Here is a 6076-nt window from a genome sequence, read left to right as displayed (position 1 = left end):
GGAGGGAGGGAGGGAGGGAGGGAGGAACGCCATCAGCACGACCCAACATCATCACCTGCTCCTCAGCGCCACGTAGATGCTCTGAGCTGACTCCCGGTGCTCCCCGAGGAGCCGGAACAGAGAGGTTCGAGATAGCTCAAGGATCTCACACTCCGTCACGGCCACCACCGTAGCCATCCACCTCTCGGCCAGGATCAGCGCAACCTGCCCCCGTGTCAGCCCTTGTCCCCCTCAACTCCCCACAAGGCACTATGACCTCTCCGAAGTAGTCGCCGTCCTGCAGCCGGGAGACCTGCTCCCCTCCCACGAGAACCTGGGCAACTTCTCAGTCTCCGTCTCCTCCCCCCGCTGACTGGCAGATCTCCGACCTTGCATGCCCCGCGGACGACGAAGAAGAGGCTCTCGCCCTCTCCTCTCTCCTGCAGCGTCCGATCTCATGCTCCAGCCCACACAGAGGCAGCAGGCTCACCTCAACGATCACCTCCCCCGGGCGGACCCAGAAGGCCTGCATGTTCCTGCAGATGGCGCTGATAAGGTGGGGAGGCGCGTCTTGCAGCAGCGGCAGCTTGCTGGCGGCGTTGATGTACGACTGCCACCTCGCTTGCCCGAGGCCCGACAGCTTCCTTGACACAACTCCCACCTGCTTCTCCTGTCGCTCCCCCGCGCTCGGGGCAGGAGCTTCAGCCTCCGCCTTCTCATCCTCCTCCCCTTCATACCCTGGGGAAACCCCCGAGAAGTGGACCCTTGAGATCGGGACGATGTCGGCCCTTTCCCCCTGCAGCCTCAGCTGGACAGTGAGAGAGATGCCCGTGTCCTCGAATGCGCTGCCGTCCGCACTCGGCATCAGGAAATACAACTCATGCTCGACCTCTTTGTTGAACGCTGGGACGGAAGTCAGCTTGACGACGTTGACCAGGATCTGTCCCCTCCAACGCCATGAGCTCGACGCGCTCTGGGGCCCTTGCCCTGATTTTGACTTAATCCACAGACAGACCTCCAGCTGCTTGCTTGCCAGGTCCTCGTTGTCGATGTTGAACTGAAACCACTGGTCCCAGGAAGGACGGGAGGATTTCACTACAGTCGTCCGCACGGGAGCAACCGATTTGTCCTCGCCATAATCGCTACTGATCAGGTTCCTTTCCCCCAGCAGCCGGAGGACGCACGTGATCTCGTCGCCGTCATGCTGCTCCTTCTCCGGCAGATGCGCACGACCAATGGCGACATGCAGCGTGCATCCCTTCCTCACTGGTTCGCAGAGTCATACATCTCGAAGATAGCAGAGGGGACACAACTCACTTGAAACTGGGAAAAGAAAGCAAATAAAAGGTAGGACAACTTTAGCTTTGGTGGCCAAGAAAACTACCAGCCAATGTCAGTGCCACAGATACAACTGAAGTTACGCCCTGATGGTAAAATAGAATGCCTGCCTGCCTGCCTGAATCTTATGCTCTTATGCTCCTTCCCCTTCCTCCTCCCTCTCTCTTCCTCTTCTCCCCTCGCTCTCTTCCTCTTCTGTTCTCGCTCTCTTCCTCCCTCTCGCTCTCTAGTGTTGCTGCCAGCATGTCGGGTACAGCTCTTGCAGCTCTTTGCTGACGGTTTTGTTTTTACCTTTACACAGCTTTTTGTTTCTACTCATGGCGGACTCGTTTGACTCCGCCGGCGTCCCGGCTCCAGTGAACCGGCCGGCCCCCGTCGTCGGAGCATGCCAGTGCCGCGCCGCCGGACTCCGGGACTGAGTCGCCGCCGGGACTCCGAGCCTGGAGACTCTCAGGACCGTGTCCCGCTGCCGCGGGGGCTTGGTGCGGGGCGTCACCGTCGCGACCGTGAGTCAGTCACGAGTCACTACAACGGATCCCGGCCGGGCCGGGCGGCCGCGGCCGTAATGACCACCCGGCGCGCCGGGCCCGGGGGCCCGGCCGCACTGCTCCAGCCGGGCTCGTTGGACTTGAATCCGACCGTTGAAACCTCGGCCCGGCGGCTCAGTGAGGCTCACTGTCACTATTAAGTGGCCGACTCGCCGCCGCTTTTTTACTCAACGCCGGGTTGAGCCGTGGCATCTTCTTCACTCAAAGTTAAGTTAAAAATCAGTACGAGGACAATAATGAGAGTCGAGGAGGCATGACCCTGACACTGTCGCACAGGCCAAACGGCGAGAAGAGAAAGACAGCGAGAACCAAACCTAATCCTGCCGACTGCTGTCCCCCAAACTTAACTGATACCTTCACTTAACGGCGCGCAGGACAAGTCCCCCGCGCGGCCATGCCAGCGATGTCGCGGTGGCCGCCGCCGAAGGAATGAGACGCATACCGGGATGCACCCGCGATGATGGCAGCGTAGGACAGGGAGGCCTTGAGCTGACGGAAGATCCTGGACCGAATGCGTTTGCAAGTCGGATCACCTGAGACGTCTTGCGAGGCCGAGAGACCATCCAGCGCTGCCGTTTCCTTGTTCGCCGAGCGATCCGCCAGCCACCACAGAAAGCGCAACGCATCGTCCTGCAAGAGGCCATCAGTGCTGGCGATGATGGGAAGAAAGGCCTTTGGCGGGACGTGCTGAGCATATGCATTACGATGCCCTCGGATCTTCCGCTGTGCTGCCGCTTGCAGTTTGCTCCGAGCGAGGTCCGGTATTCCATCATTGTCAAACACATGTGACATGCTGAAGTCCAGGATTAACCCATGCCATCCGCCGCCAGTAGCCATCAGTTGTGGAAGTTCAAAGTCCCCTACATGATGATCTTCCGGGCCATGTTGGGAAACGTTCTGCCTGGTGCCGGGTACGCCTTGCACGTGGACGCGGCATCTCACTCCGGAATCTTTGATGAGGGTACTGAGGACGGCATTGCACTTCTCATGCGCATCAGTCCATAACTGGCTGCGGTGCCTGCAGGTTGCCATGTGTGTGGTCCCCCCAGGATGACGGAGAAGATGATGGCATCGATCGCAGTGCGGCGGGAGGTCAACCGGCAAACCATGAAGAAACTTGTCAGCGGCAGCCACCAAGCTGATGGGCTGCTGCTCAAAGATCCCAAGGTTTGTACTTTCCATAGTCGAGTGCCAAATCGTGCGCTGAGGGGTAAACTGAGACAGAAGTTCATCAACCGGGTGGCCTGGTACTCGAAGGGGAGTAGAGAAGCTGGAGTGGTGTGCCAACAAAGATCTCTGGCGCTCTGAAAGGTGAGCCCGAATACTGCGGAACCGAGGAAACTCCGAGAGGAACTGAGCCGTGAGCTCCCGCTGGGCGGGGATGAAAAGCACACTGCCCGACGTCCCAAATAATTCAGGCGAGGGGATCCAGCCATTGTCGCACGCCTGAGGAAGCTCCGCCAAGGAGGTGTACGCCGAGATGCCCTGCTCCATCAAGTGCCTGTGAGTGTCCAAGAAGGCAGCAAGCATGGGGACAACATCCCCAGCGTCCGCTTGCTGCGGTTGGCGGATTCGAAGCTCAGTGTCAGGACTGATCCGGTGGAAGAGTGGCGGTGTAGGGAAAGTCCAATGCTGGAAGATGGCAATTTCGCCCGCCCATTTGAGAAACTTGGCAGTCGCCGACCAGAATGCGGTGTAGGCCACGCCCTCCTGCGGGGTGAACCCATCTCCTCCAGCACTATAAGGCAACTGACGTTTGAAGTAGGCGAACTGAAGGTCAGATGGAGGGGTGCCAGGGGCAGGTTGCAGGACAGATGAACCCTCCTGTGCCTGGTTCTGTGGCCACTGAAACACCTTCGCCAGGAGACGGAGATTCGCGACGTCAAAGCACTTGCACTGGGCAGCGGTCAAGGCCGGGGAGATTCCACGCAAGAAATATTGGAGGGTGGGAACGTGGGTCGTTTTCAAGAGCTGCTTGAGACCCAACGCAATGGGAAATTGTTCCAACTGGGTCAATTCAGCATTGAGGGCATTCACCTTGGCAGTAATAAACTCTTGCTGGAAGGACTGAGATCCTATCGGGATACCTCCCAGGATGATCCCCTGGCCGCGGAAGGCAAACTGCTGCAAGCCCGGGTACCTACTGCAAATATGCTCTTGGATGGCTTGTTGCTGACTAGATTGAAGTTCACACCAGGACGAGGAGAATATCTGCGAATCCCTGGGTTGAATCTCCAATCCTAGCTCTTGTTTTAAAGTATCAACCAGCGATGCAGTGGCCTGTGCGGCAACTGAGAGCTTTCCAATAACAGCCATGTTATCCGCATAGGCCGGGAAGACACAGTCGGGAAAGGTCTCTGCAACTTTGACCAGGGAAGGGAAGGTGGTGTGCGCAAAGAGAGCCATCGCCAAGGGGTCACCCTGAGAAACTCCCGTGGTGGCCGAAAAAGCCCGAGTCTCTCGCTGATGTTTCAGAAATAACTTACCTGCCTGGCCATAATATTGATGGACATACGGAAGGACTCCTTGGGAAAAGTTCTCACAACGATGCTCGGGAGCAAGGAGGATGTCAAATAGCCGTTGGCGAGAGATCTCATTGAAGGCATTTCTTGCGTCGATCATGATGATTACCGTGGGATCAAAATTATCAGACTCACCTTCGCCCTGGTCTGTGAATGGGTTGGCAAAAGAATGGGGTCCTAACAGGCATTCGATGGTCTTGCAAAATTTGAGGCAACCTTCCTCCAGACCCACGCAAAATTGCAGGACCCGAGAGTGACTGAGGGTGAAGTGGCTCTCCAAAGATTTTCGGTAGAAACGACAGAAGATGCTAGACACAATCCTTCGCTCCAGGTCCCCTATCACAATAGGTCGGATTCCGCTCTTTTCCACTGACTTGGCAGCAGGAATGAATCGCCCCCCTCTGGTGTATTCCTCGAGGAAAGCGCCCGAAGGGATTCCCAGCGCGATCGGCTTCAATATGAGGTTAATGTATCGCTGTTTGTGATCATCATGCAGTCTGAGAATGTGTCGCAGGTGCTGGAACGGTCGCCAACCAAATTGATCAGGGGCCGAGGAAGCAGTGAATCGCCGCAGGAATTTCCCTACCTCTCGCTGATCTAAAATCTTGTCAAGCAATGAGGCCGGTTCATCGGCGATGGCATCGTCGAGCTGAGCACTTAGCATTTGCCTTGAGGAGCCGACTGCGTCTAGGAGCGTTGGAGGAATGGGGTCCAGTCTCATCGGAAATTTCTCACGAGTTTGCTGCCATAGCTGCTCAAATGGATCTGGGGAGAGGCCATGGCCCACAAGCGCCTGTCGAGCTTTCTTCATATCCCGATTTTGGTAATGCTCAACAGCCGAGAGGATTTTCTTTTTCTCCAACTGCTCGCTCTCCATCACTGGCTGCTGCACGCCCTCTCTCGCACGGTCAAGTCCTTGTGGGCGACCTGCATTTTGACGGTTAGGTTGTTGGCGCCTACCTTGCGGTGCCCGCGGTCTCGTGCCTCGTCCCGACCCCGTTAGTCCCGCCGTGGGCTGCTGCGTGACATCCTGCGGAGCTCCATCGCTGCCAACCGCTTGGCCGTCTTGGTCAAAGGAAACACCCTCTTCTAGTTTCAGCAGTGTCTCCCAACGCCCTTGGAGGAAATGGTGGATACGGTAGCTCACATCTCGATTTTGTCGCGAGATTGCAAGAACTGGATTCACTCTCAGCAAGAGCAGTGGGAGACAATGCCACAAGCTCCGGATAATCTTAGCTTCCTCGCAATGCAAGTCAGGGTAACCTTGTAGCAGGTCTAACGTAAACTGTAGCGCACTCTTCCATTTATCAATCGTCTGGCGATTGGGGTGTTTGATGGTTGTAATGGAAGGATTACGAGCCAGGAGTGCCGGAAGCTTATGTGGTCCCTGTTGAGCAAAGAGAGGGAGGGCTCTGTGCCAATTCGACGTACCACAAGGCATGTCTTGTGGACGCAGATTATGAAAGTAAGCCGCTGCGCTAGATTGCGTGCCAGTGTCCTCTGGGAAAAGATTTGCCGGTTGAGGAGGGGGCGGTGGGGGTGTAGGATTGACCGTAGGCTGATCGGTGGGTGTCCTCTGGGAGATGGATCGGCGAAATCTTGCCTGCTTCCGAGGTCTTTGGTTCCCCGAACCTCCTCCAGATCCAGCGGCGGAGGAGGCAAAGTCATCCTGCGGAGGAGACGCTGCAG

Source organism: Guillardia theta, assembly GCF_000315625.1.
Source record: "Guillardia theta CCMP2712 unplaced genomic scaffold GUITHscaffold_31, whole genome shotgun sequence".
NCBI classification, from domain to species: domain Eukaryota; class Cryptophyceae; order Pyrenomonadales; family Geminigeraceae; genus Guillardia; species Guillardia theta.
This window is presented reverse-complemented; position numbering follows the sequence as displayed.